Below are 17,967 nucleotides of genomic sequence, written 5' to 3'. Positions count from 1 at the left end.
ACATTTCAAAGATACGATGCAGTTATTTTTTGAAAGTCTAAAAATACCACACACTCTGTCTTATCAAATTAAAGGTTTAAGACTGCGTGATTAAAGAGTTCATAAATAAAAGCATCATAATACGAACAATGAATACTTCTTTAAAAATAAAAATACAATATATGTTTAATAAAATATTCTTTCAAATGATAAACCTAAAAAAGTAACATATTCAAATAGTGTAGTCATTTCAAATAATGATTATAAGCATGAGATGAAAGGATCTTTTTGTTGCTGTTGGAATCGATTTATAATTATTTTCTAAAATAGATACTTAAAAGGATATTCAAAACATATATGATATACATGTTTTAAAAATCAACTACGGAAAAAAATGAACTTCAAGAAGAAAGCAGGATTTGGGTGAAGCGATAAAATTATGTCGTGATATGACTTGACTATTAAAATAATAATGATTTGTTTACGGTAAACGCTTTTGGAATGTGACACGAGAGAAAAAAAGTAATATGATCTTGGCATATCCAAATGGGGTTTTATAAAACGCATTTTGAGGTAATGGTATCGCATGTGATATCGTTGAAAAGGTATCATGTTTCTACTATTTATGCTAATAAGACAAAAACACAATCTCTCTTTATATATCGAAGGCATATAACAACATTTTGCAAAAACTTGTCAAGGTACCATGCTATAGGTTGGATAGTAAATACCAATGTTTCTCTCTTAAATTCTTACAAGTTAGTAAGAATATGATATTTATGTAGGATTACGTGTAAAAAGGTTAAAGAGTCAACAAAAAGTATTGGCAGTATGGTTCACCAGCTGGTGTCTAGCCATTAGAATGTATATTTGTATAAGAATAAAATTCCAAAATTAGTAAGCGACCATATTCCACCAGATATATTATTTATTTTATGTGTGTTTAAAGCTGCACTCTCACAGATATATCAATTTTACAACTTTATTACTTTTTGTTTTGGAAAGAGGAATTGTTTACGTAATTATCGGCAAACCAATGATGTAAGATTGCTGACAAATATCAGATTGTAGATTTTCATATTTCTGTTTGAAAATTAATGCTTTATGGCTTAAAGCGTTACTAACGGTTTAAGAAAAATGCATAAAACATCAATTTCTTACCTTAAATATAAAAATATCCGATCTAATTTTTTGTCAGCGCCCCTGTCGTATATAAATGGTTACCATGGATTTTCGCCAAAAAAAATGGCTCGTTTCAAGACAAAAAATATAATAAAAAAGTTGTCAAAACGTTCAATCTGTGAGAGAGTAGCTTTAACGAATAATTTGGGTAAACACTTAGAGACAAATAAACGATAACTACTCAACTGATTCGTATATTTATGAAAAAATAAGATTAGTGTTAACAATTCAAGAATAAAAACAATAGAGCAACCGGAATGTTAAATAAAAGTATGAACATGTATAATGGTATACATTATGAAATCTAAATCGTGCATAGACACATACATAAAACATACAATGTTAAAATGTAAATATTGTCGACGTAATTTCACGCATAAAAAATGCATTTATTGAACACGATGATTCTTCTTTAAAAAGTGTTGGCAATTCTTTACGGTCGTACGAATTATTTTTTGTCCATCAACACAAACCTTGTATATTTCATAAAACGTCCAATGTTTGCATTAGAAAACTATAAAAGGTATATATCTCGTTCTTATAGTTTTCATCCAGCTGTAAACGATTCTTCAGCGATTATTCGTCCTTATATGTAATATTCGTCGGAATCATATCCATTATCTTCTTCCTCAAAGCGTTCGCCTCCACCATGGAGGCTGGCCATACCCTTGGACTGGAAGTGCCTGGACACGGGATGCGCCTGTTTATATGCCCAAAACTCAGCAGACTGTGCCTTGGTTCCTCCTACTGTTGATTGTCGGACAATAACTTTTGTCCCTATGTTTTTAGTAGTAAAGCGCTTGGCGTCGATACCATGCGGATCAATTTGTATTTGGATTTGACCGTTTATTTTCCCCAGTAGCTCGAGTTCTTTCAGCACCCAAAGGCTTCTGTTGTTAACGGTGAACCAAAGCTGGTCGCATCCGGTATCATTCCAGCGACCCACTTTCATGTTTGCCAGGATTCTGTTTTTGAGAAATGTTATGTCACCATTGTAAATTTGATCAAGTACATCACCGATATACCTATTCTGTATCACACCCGAAAACTTGCTGCTTATACTGTTTTGTGAGAATCTTATCTCCGACGGCGTAAGATTGACAGTAGCCATTAATTACAACCTGTCACGCTAGATTGTGTAAACGGAAAGCGCAAAGGTGTCTCTTTTCAAACTCTCTTAAGTATCATCGGAAAACATGTGACTCACTATTTACATTTTAGTTCCGGTTCTGATGAAGCTTTATTTATAACATATTTAGATTATTCCAGGAAAATATATGAATGACTAGTTTCGTTTCGGTTTCGATTCTGACAAACAATGAGTTTATCGATGCAAATGTACGTTCAGTGATTTTTGTATCTTCAATAGGCTATTTTATGGTTTGTAAAATGCATTTATTAGTAGTATAATAATTGGTATTTCGCGGCCATTTTGTTTGGTGGTTTGGTGGTTTTGTCGGTGGTTTCATTGTTTGCGCATGCGCAAGTTTGAAATTGACTTTCGCGGCCATTTTGTTTGGTGGTGCGGTGGTTCTGTCGGTGGTTCCATTGTCTACGCATGCGTACGTATATGTTTTGGCGGACAATTTTCAAAGTTTAACTCAACCAACATTGAGCGGGAAGACAATGGTATCGATTTCGCGCGTTAGCGTTCATATTTGGCGATTTTCCGCTTTTAGCGGTTATGTTTAACCATTGTTTAAAATCCAAGACAAAGGGTCATTGTTTAATTGGGTCTCCATTGATTATCAGTATTAATCTTTTTGCGATTGAAGTTGGCAGCCATTGTTTTACCGGCTAATATGAGTTATAATTTGACACCATATGACTCAAACAGGAGAATGTTTGATTCCTTTTGGGATGAGAATGGTAATATGTTACCCTGGAACGATAGTGAAGCTCGTTGTATATATTTGTGGGTTAAGGAGAGTCATCAGAAAATGGTACCTCTTTTAAGACAAACTAACAATTTTCAAACCATAGTTGATCAGTACAATAGCCATCAAGAGATTGAAGAATATCCGGATAGATGTAAATTCATTCCCTTTTTAACCGCATATACAGGACTTAAAGACGAGTCCATAGTACGAGAATAATCAACGTCCAAGACATTTTTTTTTTTGATTGTCAATAGTGGTATATAACAAACCGAACAAATTGGATATTGTAAGTCTGTGCTTTAACAGTTGTCTAAAGTGTTTAAAAAATACAAAAAATGGCTCAAGCTCAGATACGTTTTTCTAACGAGTTGCAGACATATTTGAGAGGTTTTGGTTTTGAAAATGTCTCTTGGTCACCAATAAGAAGGGAAATTACATGCACACTTGGTGACAAATTTGTCATAGTTGTAAAAGAGAGACAGCGACGCATTAAAATAATATTTAAAAAGGGTCACCAAAGTTTTCAATTACCATTTGATATTTTTGAAACTCTCTGTGATATGAAGGAAAGTGTTCAGTTATTGGCTTCATTCTTACACGGACAGTCGAAATGACAACTTCAAAACTATTAGAGTTTGAATATAGTTCTCCAAGCATGCTATTCTTTCAAGACAGACTTAAAACGTTCGACATGTGGCCACCTCAAATAGAACCAAACAAGTTCCAATTATCTTCAGCAGGATTTTATTATACTGGCAGAAATGACACAGTAGAGTGTTTTTCTTGCGGTTTGCGATTACATCAGTGGCAGAAAGGAGACGAGTCGTTGTTAGAACATAAAACACATTCTCCAAGTTGTTTATTTTTGAACATAATTGGACATCATAAAAACGACATTTCATGGCAGCATAAGGACACCCGATCTTCGTCCTCCAATGACTCATCCCGAGCACCATGGACGTGGACCGAACCTCTGGCGGGTTTTCAATATGGCGATATCCCCGGATGATCTGAAAATTCAAATTTGAATTTTTCCGTTACCATATGTAACTATAAAAGACATACAACACAGCACAAACATTCAGTGTTTCATCGACATTTGGTGTGATCATATCGCAGCAGAAAAACTTAACATGGATTGCAGTGAACTATCTCAAGATATTTATGAAAATGAACATTGTGACTCCAAAACGAATGTTATGGACACTACAGAGATTTATACTCCAGTTTCTACAAGTGTCGCGCTAATGAATTCATACTTTGACTTTGTATATGCGAAGGCACTGTGTGAGGTTATGGGTATGGTGACTAAACAACTTTGCTATGGTTGCCAGATGGATCTCCCATCTCAAAAAGATCACGATTGTATCATGGATACAGACCCTGATGATGATGAGTATAAAATAGAACGTTACTTTAGTGACATGCTAAACGCAGTTAATGAAAAAAATATACTACAAAGTTGGGAAGAAATTGTGCGCATTTCAAACATTTCCTCTGAAATGATTGATTTACACAAACATTTGCTAGAGAGCAATGACTATCTGCAGATAATGAAAACCGAGCGGTGGTGTGAAAAAATGAAAAGAATGGTGTTGACAATCAATCGCATTGAAGATCGACTGTTTCGTCCATCACGTTGAGCAAAAGAATATTTACAACACAACAAAATGGACATATTATGCAATGTTGTATGTGTTTTACTGCATTTTTCTTCAAAAAAAGAATTCATGAGAAATTAAGAACTCTGGCATTGTGTGGCGTAAAATGATTTGTTATATTTATTACTTCACGAATTTCCTTTTTTGCATGTTTCAAATAAATATTTAATTCACTTTATGTACATGTATGTCATTGTATGTATATGCTTGTATGATCATATGCTGACTTATTTTATACATGTTTAGTTTCAAATAAATGTATTTATATCTATACATGTTTTCATTTCCTTGCTTTAGTTTAATTAACAACCCATGTGTCCCATAATATAAACTACTAACAACGATGATCATGTTTAATCATGGATAAAACGCAGAAGGAACATATCCTATCACAATATTATTTCGATTCTAAAAACGCAGGCAGCTTTTTGGGTGCAAAAAAGTTACACAGGATATTAAACCAAAACTATCCAAGAGTATTTACTACTTATTTCATACAGAAATGGCTCAACAATCAAGATTCGTATGCCATTCAACGTCAGGCGAGACATACATATAAAAGACCACGTGTTGAAGTGGCGGGTATGAACGATCAGGGTGATATGGATTTAATGGCAGTTGATAACATTGCTAAATACAATGATGGAGTTAAATACCTACTCATTGTTATAGATATATTTTCACGTTTTCTATCCGTTCGACCCTTAGTTAATAAAAAATCTAACACGGTATTGTTAGCAATCAAGGATATTCTTAGTGTTCATAACTTTAAAAAGTTAAGAACGGACCGAGGTTCTGAATTTATCAATCGTGAATTAAAAGCGTTTATGCAAAAGAAGAGAGTTTACTTGTTTAATACACAAAGCACCGCTAAAGCAAACTATGCAGAGCGAGTCATTCGTACCCTTCGTGGTATGATATTTAGAATGTTAAGATATCAGCGAAATTATAGATATATAGATCACCTTCAAGATATTGTAAATAGTTACAATAATTCCCCTCATCGGAGTTTGGATGGATTAGCACCAAGTGATGTTACAAAGAAAAACGAGACACAACTTTGGAGTAAAATGTATCTAAAACCTAAAAAATTCCCCAAAACGCCTCCTCGCTTTAAATATAAAATTGGTGATTTGGTTAGATTAAGTTACACGAAACATCCCTTTAGAAGAGCTTATCAACAACAATATACTACAGAAGTTTTTAAAATAAAGAGCAAGATTTTCAAACAAGGTTTTCCATTATATAAGATCATAGACTTGAATAAAGAACCAATATCAGGTTATGTGAATCAAAATGAAATAATTCCTGTTGATAAAGATGCAGACAGTCTTTGGTATGTTGATAAAGTTTTAAAAAAGAGAAAAGTCAAAGGGAAATTAGAGTATTTTGTTCGATGGGAAGGATTTCCAAAATCATTTGATAGCTGGATTGATGCAGATCAAGTTCAAGAACAATAATAATGGAACGATATGTGTTTGTGAGAGACAGTGAAAGTAATCACATCTTCACCGAGAACAAACCCTATAACTTCAAAGTGCAGTTAAAATTACCTCTATCTTTTAATGGTTACTGGAAGGTTGCTTTGTGTGAAATAAGTATAAAAACTGATCCTAAAGCAAGAAGAAAAACTGTAGATAATACCTTATTTATTTACTCAAACGTTTGCAAAGAAAGCGTTGTTGACGGAGGTGAACGTCCCTTATTGAGAAGAATAGAGAAAAACGAAGAAAATGGTTGGAATTATGTGTTAGAATCTCCTTTTTATTTACCCTTAAACCGATCAGAATTCCAAGAGATTGATTTCAGTATAAAAACTGTGGAAAACGAGTATGCTTCATTCGTAAGTTCACCAGTGCATCTCACACTTCATTTTAAGCGATATCCATTTTACCCCAAATATGAATCAATCTAAGTTGTATGTACCGAACCCACAAATGTGGATAGACTATTTCAAAAATAACAAACCTCAAGTTGGGAGGGGATTTGCCATTCCACACAAGTCGAAGATGGGAAGTAATGGTATGACAATCAGCACAGTTTCCCCATCGGAACAGACAGTAAACCAGGCGAAAAGTGAGCTGAAACGAGATGGTTTAAATACTTCAGAAATGTCAACCCTTGTTCATAAATTATCCAAACCTTCAGAAGTAACACATCGTGTAAACAGCGCGAGAAAAAAACAGTTCAGAAACAGGAGTAAACAAACTAAACCGAAAAAAGGACAGAAGTCTACAAGAAAAAATAAACAAACTGAAAATAAACCTGTAAAAAACAATCAAAAATCAAGAAAAGGTGTAAAAGCAAGCAAAAAAGTGGACAATAAATGGAAAATTGATAAGAAAGCGAGAAATAATTCGAAGAAATCTATAACAACGTGGGATATATTTGGTTCATAAAATGTCTTATTTCACAAAAGACGGATTTTCTGAAGGTGTTCCGAATGAATTACTACTATTTGACTTACCTCCTACACAAGTTGCGGTGAATGATGTCCATTATCAAGAGATTCGTCCAATATCCCAAGTGTCGGATGATACTCCCATTGAGTTTCAAATCAGTGGTCAGAATTCGATGGACTATCTCGATCTGAAAGATACACAGTTATGTGTGAAACTAAAAGTAACTAATCCAGATGGATCTAACTTAAAATCGGGTGAGAAGGTGGGACCTGTGAATTTGTTCTTGCAGGCATTATTTTCAATTATAGAAGTGACTCTACAAAACAAGGCGGTTATATCATCTAATTACAATCCATATATAGCCATGTTTAATACTTTACTATGTAATGGAAAAGATGCTTCATTTTCTCAATTGTCTTCTCAACTATTCATAAAAGATGACAATGATCACCCAGAAGACTGTGATCCTAGTGGAGCAAACAATGGATTGTTTTTACGGGCAAAATATATAACAAAATCAAAAACTTTAGAGTTGCAAGGGCCTATATATCACAGTTTATTTACTATTAAACGGTACCTGTTAAACCAAGTGGATGTTAATGTGAAGTTGTATCGTAGTTCTCCAGCATTCTGTCTAAGTTCTGGCGAGACATCCCCAAGCTATAAAGTAAACATTACAGATAGTTATCTTTTAGTAAAAAAAGTTAGAGTCAATCCAGCTCTCATTGTTGCTCACTCTGAGATGTTAAAGATCAACACAGCAAAGTATCCATTTGATAGACTTGAATGTCGGTTACAAACCATTGCTGTAGGTAGTACGGTGTTTACGTGGGATAACTTATTTCAAGGACAAAAACCAAATACAATTGTCGTAGCCTTTGTCAGATCAGCAGCAATTTCGGGAGATTATAAATCAAATCCATTTCATTTCCTAAACTGTGACATTAGGAGTATTTGCCTTTATGCTGATGGGGTTCCAGTGTGGGGTAATCCACTAAAAACAAATTTTAATAATTTAAATGGAGAAAGTTTTATGAGAGTATACGCAAATATGTTTCTAACAAATGGAATGTGGAATAAAGATGCTGGACTTGATATAAACAGAGAAGACTTTGCACGCACATCCTGTATTTTTACATTTCAATTAGAGCCAAAGTTTTCTGATGAAGCATTTCTATCTCTAATAAAAACAGGAAATGTGCGATTAGAGGTTCAATTTGGAACGGCTTTATCTACCGCAACAAGCTGTATTGTGTATAATAGTTCTCCTGGATTTTTTCAAATTAACGCTCAGAGAGACATAATAACAGAATGAATACATCACAGCTTCAGTGTTGTATAGACTGTGATCCAATGTTGCAAAAAACAATTTTGGGGGTGTTTGCGGCTGATCAACTACCAAACGACTTGGTATTTCCATGTGGTTTTATTGCCAATACAGACAATCATTTCATGGAAGGAAGACATTGGTGTACATTTTACTTCCCAAATTCAACCACTATCGAATATTTTGACAGTTATGGGAAACCAATTGACTATTTTAACACTTATTTTCTGAAATATGCTTCTTATTTTTCAACTGTTATCACAAATTCGAGACAGCTACAAAGTAATTACAGTGATGTTTGTGGGATGTATTGTTTGTTTTTCTTACTACAACGAACAAATGGTGTATCTTTTTATGACATTGTACATAGTTTTTTCAATGATTATGACTGTAATGATTTACTTGTATATAACTTCGTTAGAAATATGTTTCCATATTGTTCGCAAAATGGTTGTTTCAAAAACCAAACATGTAGATCACTAATAAAGTAGTGTATTTAAATGGTTTTTGTTTGTATTCTATTTATTGTGTTCTCTGTTATCAACAAGTGTAGATCATGTTGGATGCATTAATTAAATTTGAATGCCCTGCCACTTGTATTGTGGCAGGAACAAGTGGAAGTGGAAAGTCAACCTTTCTATTTGAGTTGTTTAAAAATGCAAACTCTATGTTTACCATGATTCCGAAAAAGATTATATATTGTTATTCTACCTATCAATCCTTATTTGATGATATGAAAGAACATGTGGAAAATATTGAATTTTTTGAAGGTTTACCAACTAAAGACGATATGGACATGTGGACTATGGAAACTGACTTCAAAATATTAGTGATTGATGATTTAGCACAAAAAGCTTCACAAAGTGTAGATATTGTCAACTTATTCACCATTTATAGTCATCACCATAATTTTTCAGTCTTTTTCGTAGTGCAAAATTTATTTACAGGAGGAAAATATTTTCGAACTATTAGTCTAAACAGTCATTATTTTGTGTTGTTTAACAATCAGAGAGATAAATTACAAATTCAAGCATTAGCCAAACAAATGTTTCCCGGTGAAACGCATTATTTTATGGATGCCTATAGAAAAGCCACAAACAAGAAATATAGTTACCTTCTGGTGGATGTAAGTCCACATTCTAACCCGTTATATAAACTTCGTACAGACATCTTTCCACATCAAACCCCCATTGTATTTCTACCTGAAAAGGAGAAAAATGGAAGATAAACTACAGAAGGAGAGACATTTTTTAAAATTTATGATCAACACCAATGAAAAACAACAAAAAATGTTGATAAAAAACTTAACAAAATCTCAATTGGCTGCACTTATAGAGGTGATTTACAATGCTATCAGGGGAAATCTTGTCATTCCAGAAAAGGATAAAAAGAACTTGAAACGATATAGACATGTCATACGTAAAGTAATATCCAAAAGACTCTCTCAAAAAAGGAGGAAAGCCATTCTGTTAAAATATTTCAAACAGTTTTTAGCGTTAATTAAACCCAGTGAATCATGGCTCAAGAATTAGTGTTAATTCCTAAATCAAAGTGTGAATACTTACTCTCTAAATGTGATGGAAGTTTACAAAACAGTCAACCTTCTAAAAACAATAACATGGTATTACAACAAAATGGTAAGAATTCACAGAAAAGGTTGACTCAAAATGGCGGGAAGATACAGAAAAAATCAATTCAAAATGACGGAAATTTACAGAAAAGACTAGTCGTGAAACGTTTAAACAAGTTTTTTGAAAAACCTAAAAAAAATAAGAAAAAAAATGAGAATCTCAAAGAAATAAAGTCAAAACAAAACAAAAGGGGAAAAACAAAGATAATTAACAAATTGAAATGGATTCCCTATAGTATTTGAAATTCAAATGTTTAAAATTCAAATGTTTGGCGAACTTTTTTACCGCCAAATTCACATTTTGGTGGAATATTTTCCCACCAAAACATTTGACAAACTAGTTCATTTACTATTGAGTTTCCGAGTTAGTAACATTCTTTAAGTTTTTACAGAAGGAAGAAATTGATACTTTTGAACCTGAAAAAATACCAGAGGATGGATCTAAGGGGTATATTCTAGAAGTAGATCTAGAATATCCAAAACATTTACATGACAGTCATAACGACTACCCATTAGCTCCGGAACGTAAATTCACACCCAATGAAAAATTATCTCCTTATGCTCAACATGTGTTGAAACATTTACACAACAGTGAGGAACTTCAACCCAGAGCAAAGGTGGAAAAATTACTCACCACTTTAGAAAACAAACAGAATTATGTACTTCACTATCGCAACCTGCAACTGTATCTCCAACTCGGTCTAAAATTGAAAAAATACATAAAGTATTAGAGTTCCAACAAGAGGCTTTCATGAAACCCTACGTTGAGTTCAACACCAAAATGCGACAACAAGCCAAGACTGCTTACGAGAAGAACTTCTTCAAACTCATGAACAACTCGGTCTTCGGTAAGGTTGTTGTTGTTGTTTTTTTGGGGGGTTCGTGTTAATTTATAACATTGTTATCATTTTTGTATGATCTGCCCGTATGTAATTTATACAATTTATTTATTGTCACTTCCAGGTGGAGGTTATATGGGAGACGTTTTCTCATTATTCAATGATAGAGGGGATTCAAAAATGGATAATGTCGTAAAATGACTTATTTGCTACATAATGGTTTAAAGCTGTCTATGGGTATAAGATAACTATATGGGAAGCAGTTTTGATATATCTTGGCCGTAATTACTAATATGATTACTAAATTGAAACGAAGTGTTGACTATATGGGAGTCAGTTTTGGTAAAAAAGAAAATCCTTACTATATGGGAACCAGTTTTGGTAACTCAACGAATATATATATAATCATATAACATAAGACAGTTGATAAAAAGGATTCAGTGTTTGTTAAATGCAATTTAAATACAATTACTATAAGGGAGTCAGTTTTGGTTAAATGCAATTTATGGGTATACAATTACTATAAGGGAGTCAGTTTTGGTGAACTGCAATTTATGGGTATACAATAACTATATGGGAGTCAGTTTTGGTGAACTGCAATTTATGGGTATACAATTACTATAAGGGAGTCAGTTTTGGTTAAGTGCAATATATGGGTATACAATTACTATAAGGGAGTCAGTTTTGGTTAAGTGCAATTTATGGGTATACAATTACTATATGGGAGTCAGTTTTGGTGAACTGCAATTTATGGGTATACAATTACTATAAGGGAGTCAGTTTTGGTTAACTGCAATTTATGGGTATACAATTACTATAAGGGAATCAGTTTTGGTGAACTGCAATTCAGGGGTATACAATTACTATATGGGAGTCAGTTTTGGTTAAATGCAATTTATGGTTATACAATTACTATATGGAGTCAGTTTTGGTGAACTGCAATTCAGGGGTATACAATTAATATATGGGAGTCAGTTTTGGTGAACTGCAATTTATTGGTATACAATTACTATATGGGAGTCAGTTTTGGTGAACTGCAATTTATGGGTATACAATTACTATAAGGGAGTCAGTTTTGGTTAACTGCAATTTATGGGTATACGATTACTATAAGGGAGTCAGTTTTGGTTAAGTGCAATTTATGGGTATACAATTACTATATGGGAGTCAGTTTTGGTGAACTGCAATTTATGGGTATACAATTACTATATGGAGTCAGTTTTGGTGAACTGCAATTCAGGGGTATACAATTAATATATGGGAGTCAGTTTTGGTGAACTGCAATTCAGGGGTATACAATTACTATATGGGAGTCAGTTTTGGTGAACTGCAATTTATGGGTATACAATTACTATAAGGGAATCAGTTTTTGTGAACTGCAATTCAGGGGTATACAATTACTATATGGGAGTGAGTTTTGGTGAACTGCAATTTATGGGTATATAATTACTATAAGGGAATCAGTTTTGGTGAACTGCAATTTATGGGTATACAATTACTATATTTGATCCAGTTTTTGCATCTCTACTGTAGGCTAGGCATTGAACGCACGTTACAATGAACAGCTATAACGATAAAACGGGATCCCTTACCGTCAACTGTTCGTTTTATTATAATGCTCACGGTTTAGAGATATCAAAACTGGATCCCGTATAAAGTAATGCTACATACATACAATGCAATTAACCAAAATTGAATCCCTTTTAGTCAGTTAAGTCAACTGTGTATTTCAATATGTTTTCACTGCCTAAGGATATCAAGCCTGGATCCATCTAGTAGTTTAATACCCATACATTTATGTTGCAAAAATGCAATTAACCAAAACTGAATCCCTTACAGTCAGTTGCGTCAACTGTTCATTTCAATGTGCGTTCATTGCCTAGCCTACAGTAGAGATGCCAAAACTGGATCCCATATAGTAACTGTATACCTATAAATTGCATTTAACCAAAACTGACTCCCATATAGTAATTGTATACCTATAAATTGCAGTTCACCAAAACTGACTCCCATATAGTAATCGTATACATATAAATTGCAGTTAACCAAAACTGACTCCCATATAGTAATTAAAGACCCATAAATTGCATTTAACCAAAACTGACTCCCATATAGTAATTGTATACCCATAAATTGCAGTTCACCAAAACTGACTCCCATATAGTAATCGTATACATATAAATTGCAGTTAACCAAAACTGACTCCCATATAGTAATTAAAGACCCATAAATTGCATTTAACCAAAACTGACTCCCATATAGTAATTGTATACCCATTAATTGCATTTATCCAAAACTGACTCCCATATAGTAATCGTATACCCATAAATTGCATTTAACCAAAACTGAATCAACTGTCTGGTGTAATATGACTTTATAATATTTGTTGAGTTATCAAAACTGAATCCCATATAGTTTTGTTGACTATACGGGGGTCATTTGAAAGTCATTTTCATTTTTTGTTTATTTATTTTTTATAAAATCTTTAGCCTTATTGAAGTGTGCAATTGACTAAAATGGTTCAAGTTTCGGTTTATCGCCTTATCTGCCAAAATATATAATTGGATACAATTTGGATAACTATAACCTTTGTTATCAAATGAAGGCATTTAGTTTAAAGTAAGAGCATATTCAATAATTATAACTCCACAACAGCCATCGTACTATTATAATATTAACTATAGCAGTCCTATCGGAAAGTGATTGCAAATACCGGGTACCGGTAACCGTGCTTTTGCACCGCCCTTCAGAACGATTTACGTTAACCAAAATCGAATCCCCTAAATATTCGATTTCGTTTCCCATATAACACATACCTCACTTCCATACCACTAATACTTATCTACAAAAACAACTGTTCAATAATTGTCAGGCGTAGTTTCACTTTTTGGTATTTCATTCATCTTCAATCAAACGCTTACAAGTGCTCATGTACAATTAGGAACCTAAAGTAAAACTGACCAAAACTAACTACCGGCAAGTAAAAAGTGTATTTTTCGGTCCCATTTTCATATCCCTCATCCAAAACACAGGTATCTAAGATAACGACGGATACCATCATAAAAACATATATTGAGCAGTTCAGAGTAAAGATTAACATGATGAAAAGTTACTTACCAAAAATTTTGTTTACTTTCAGGAAAAACCATGGAAAATCTTCGGAAGCATCGGTCCGTAGAACTTGTTCATACAGAAAAACGACTACAGAAGGTGTCATCCAAACCCACTTATAAGATGCACCGGATTTTTTCTGAAGACCTTGTTGGTGTTGAATTAAGTCGCAAAAATTAAATAAAATTAAATTAAATAAACCAATTTTTGTTGGAATGAGTATCCTTGATTTGTCAAAATATACCATGTACGATTTTTATTATAATCATTTGAAAAATGTGTATGGTAGCAACGTTGAGCTAGAATTAACGGACACAGATTCATTTTTAGTATCATGTACAACACCGGACATTTTCCAAGATATGTTGGCCTATTCACATTTGTTTGACACTTCAGATTTCCCTAAAGATCATTTTTTATATAGTGACTTCAACAAAAAAGTAATGGGAAAAATGAAAAGTGAAACAAATGAGAAATGTATTAGTGAATATTGCGGTTTGCGATCGAAAATGTATGCATTTAAGTGTGATGATATAGACGAGAAAAGAGCAAAAGGGATATCAAAAGCGGTTGTTAAAAAATCATTGACTCTTAATGATTATAAACATGTATTATTTAATAATTCTCAAATGCACTCAACAATGCATTCATTAAGTCATAACCATAAAATTTATCTGGAAACAATCAGCAAAGTAGGATTATCTAGTTTTGATGACAAAAGATTTTTATTAGAAGATGGAATTAAATCATATGCTTATGGACATTATAAGATACAAGAGATATAATTTCTATGTTTTATACCAAATTACATCTAATTTCATGTAATTTCATGTGATGTTATCTACTGCTCTACTGTTAAAATGTAACCTAAAATAAATAAAAAAAAAATAAATAAAAATGTATGATCTTTGTTAAACAAATTGTTTGAATTAAATTATAATCAACTTTATTTGTATTTGCATTGTATTGTATTTATAAGAAAATAAATATTAAAATCTTGTCTGATATTTTATTTATTGATACAACATACCGGAATGGTATAAAATAGCTCGTCAGACATGTCCTCAACTTATAAATCTCAATTTGGTCTTGTTAAATTTTAAAATATTGTATTAATGGAATGAAATAGTTATACACAAAAATAAATAATAAAAAACATTCACGTTTTCATTACAATAAGATCGAACACATTTTAACATTTCTGTAGGGTTGATTTAATGAAATGTAAACGATACATCATACCTTTAAGGTATGAGGTTATTTGATAAAGAAATTGTGTGAATCCTTTACCGATTTAATAAAAATAGTGAAACTCAAAAGAAGCTAAGAGAGGACAAAACTGTTATATCTTCAAAACCTACTTTTGGTGGTCAAAATAAAAGATTATTTAGTAAGTTGTTTGAAAAACTTTCATGTCATTGTAAGGTTCAACGGAGGTGTTCATAATGATAAACAGAGTCCAGTGAATCGAGCGCTGGCATTTGACAATGGTTTAATAAGTGATTTATTGTGATAGCTCACCACAGTGGAAGAGCTTTAGTCACCCTGAATGATAAACTAGATATATGATAACGACAATCTCGTCTTTTGAGCCATCAGCAGCTCATTTAACTGTCTTCACTTTTAAGTTATTACAATGGGTACGTCGGAGAGTAATTGAGTGGCTATTAGATATGGTGTTGTTGTACGAATTGACACTAAACGGTCAGGTTTTAGTCATTCAATTTCTTGAAATCACTTTCGATCACGCGATGGCTGGGTTCTGATGAACTTTTGTTTGTCAATGACCTGTGATCTTACATATAAAAGAATCCGTTTGATCACATATAAAGATGGTGGAGGTTATGATAAGTCCATCGTCTGATGAGGGAAAACAATACCATTAAATAGATCCTAGGTCGATGACCCTATGTTAGAAACGTTGGATGAGTTGTCCTTTGACATACAATACACTGATGTGGTTAGTGTGACAATGCTATTGTTTATATCCCTTCTATTGAAATGAATACTGTTAATCAATGGAGACCCAGTTAAACAATGACCCTTTGTCTTGGATTTCAAACAATGGTTAAATATGGCCGCTAACGCGGGAAACCGCCAAAGATGGCCGCGAGAGTCAATTTCAAACGCACATCCAATCAAAAGACACATGCTAAATTTATAAGTTTAATGATGTATATTAATGTGTGATCAGTTCGTCCTCCACCTCCTTGTCTGTCTGGAGCGTACATCTGACAGGTTCCAATTGCCCTATCCACCTAATGTACAGTAGCAATACTGAATTTTATCACCACACTTGCTAAAATGTATAACAATGTTGTTAAATTAGATGAGTTTGACTTGTAATTGCTGAAAGTATAGCTTTCATATCAAATATCTGCTGTATGTTTTAAATTAGAGTATGTCTTGCTATACCTATTTCAGGGACTAGAATTTGTCATCAATGCCATCGCGGATAAAATCATTTGCAAGTGAATAATTGCTTTTTTTTCTAGAACGGGCATAAGTACAATTTTCAATGTTCGTTGAATGCACAAGACTATAGGTACTCACATTACAATAACATAGTTGTTAAATGTTTTTCTCAAGAAGCAAATATTACATGGAACAATTTGAACACCTGCTGAAGGAAAGTCATTTCCCCCTTTCTCCTCTTTAGCCAATATATCATTCGTCATAAATCTGTCAAACCCAGGGTACAAAATCAAGTACTAGTAATACGAAGGTTATTAAGGTACCTCTTTGTAAATTATTGGATCAACCAATCATGATTACAAGTAAACATTTAATATAAAGTATATAATACTGCAAAAGTTTCATGAAATCAAACCTGTGAAAAAGATGATGTTATAAATCTGTTTAATATCAATATGTACAGGATTGCTTGGTGACAGTTAATTAAACTATGTACAATAACAATGATTAATTACAAACTAGTTTAATAACATACAAAACAAAATATCGCATGGGGCTTTCTGATTCTAACCAAAGATTAAAACAACACAGTAATGACTAATATTGATCTCAAAAAGATATTTTTAAAGAGGAAAATTATCATTATCTTCTCACACAAAGGAGTGTGTAATAAATCGAGCGTTGGACAACGGTTTAATTAGTGACCTACTGTGATAGATCACCTCATTGTACTAGATTTAGTTAGCCTGGATGATAAACTAAATGTATGATAACGATAATAGTGACAGTCCCGTCTTTTGGACTTTCAACACATCATTTAACCGACTTTTCACTTTAATGGTATTACAATGCGTCAATGACATGTGCTTTTTCACCTTAAATAATCAGAAGTTTGATCACTTAAAAAGATAGAGAGGGTTATAATTAGTACATCGTGTGATAAGGGGATAACAATTAAAGGCAATACTATTAAACAAATGATGCGTTAATCATTGTTAGAAACTTTGGAGCGTTGTCCTTTGGCATACATAACCCTGATCTGATAAAGACGATAGTGCTATCTTCGTGTCGTACCATAAACTACATTGAAATGAATACTCTCAATCAAACAATGCACCCGTCAACATTCCGCGGACCTGCCTGTGATGGGACCCGCCAGATTCGTCAAAGATGACCGCGAGTTACCTTCTTTTACCCTATAACCTAGTGATAACTATGGGTTTTTTTCCTTTGTAAAAATGGAAAACATTATTATTCTTTTGAACAGAGACATTATAAATCTTTGTGGTAATGAAAAAACTGTATCTGCTGATGAACAAGGACAACAAACGTCTTTTCAAAGTTTTAAAATGAACATTTTGAAACCTTTGTCTTAAACTTTCTTCCAAAACATTCGTGTATGAATCGTTATTCTTTGAAACAAAGAAATCATATAAAATCATTAAAGGGAAAAAAAAACGTTGTAATTTTCCTAACTAGTGAGATCAAATTTTGTTTATTACTTGTAAAAGGGATTGAAAAAAAAACTTTTGAAAAATTTG

General features: G+C 33.0%; 1 long non-coding RNA gene across 8 annotated transcripts; it reads right to left on the bottom strand.

Annotated features, from left to right (window-relative positions):
* Positions 1 to 3,883: 3,883 nt before the first annotated feature.
* Positions 3,884 to 13,807, bottom strand: LOC128243194 (uncharacterized). 8 transcript variants are annotated; one of them, XR_008262791.1, is made up of 8 exons: positions 13,730 to 13,744; positions 10,696 to 10,762; positions 9,997 to 10,035; positions 9,546 to 9,633; positions 7,682 to 7,764; positions 7,170 to 7,291; positions 6,671 to 6,783; positions 3,884 to 4,051 (listed from the first exon to the last, which is right to left on the bottom strand). It is a non-coding gene; the product is annotated as an uncharacterized LOC128243194 (long non-coding RNA). The 8 variants fall into 8 exon arrangements; XR_008262790.1 differs by having other exon boundaries at positions 13,717 to 13,731; XR_008262789.1 differs by lacking the exon at positions 13,730 to 13,744 and adding an exon at positions 10,870 to 10,884.
* Between the last annotated feature and the right edge of the window lie 4,160 nt (positions 13,808 to 17,967).

The sequence above is a fragment of the Mya arenaria genome, chromosome 8, assembly GCF_026914265.1.
Source record: "Mya arenaria isolate MELC-2E11 chromosome 8, ASM2691426v1".
Classification (NCBI taxonomy): domain Eukaryota; kingdom Metazoa; phylum Mollusca; class Bivalvia; order Myida; family Myidae; genus Mya; species Mya arenaria.
This window is presented reverse-complemented; position numbering and strand designations above follow the sequence as displayed.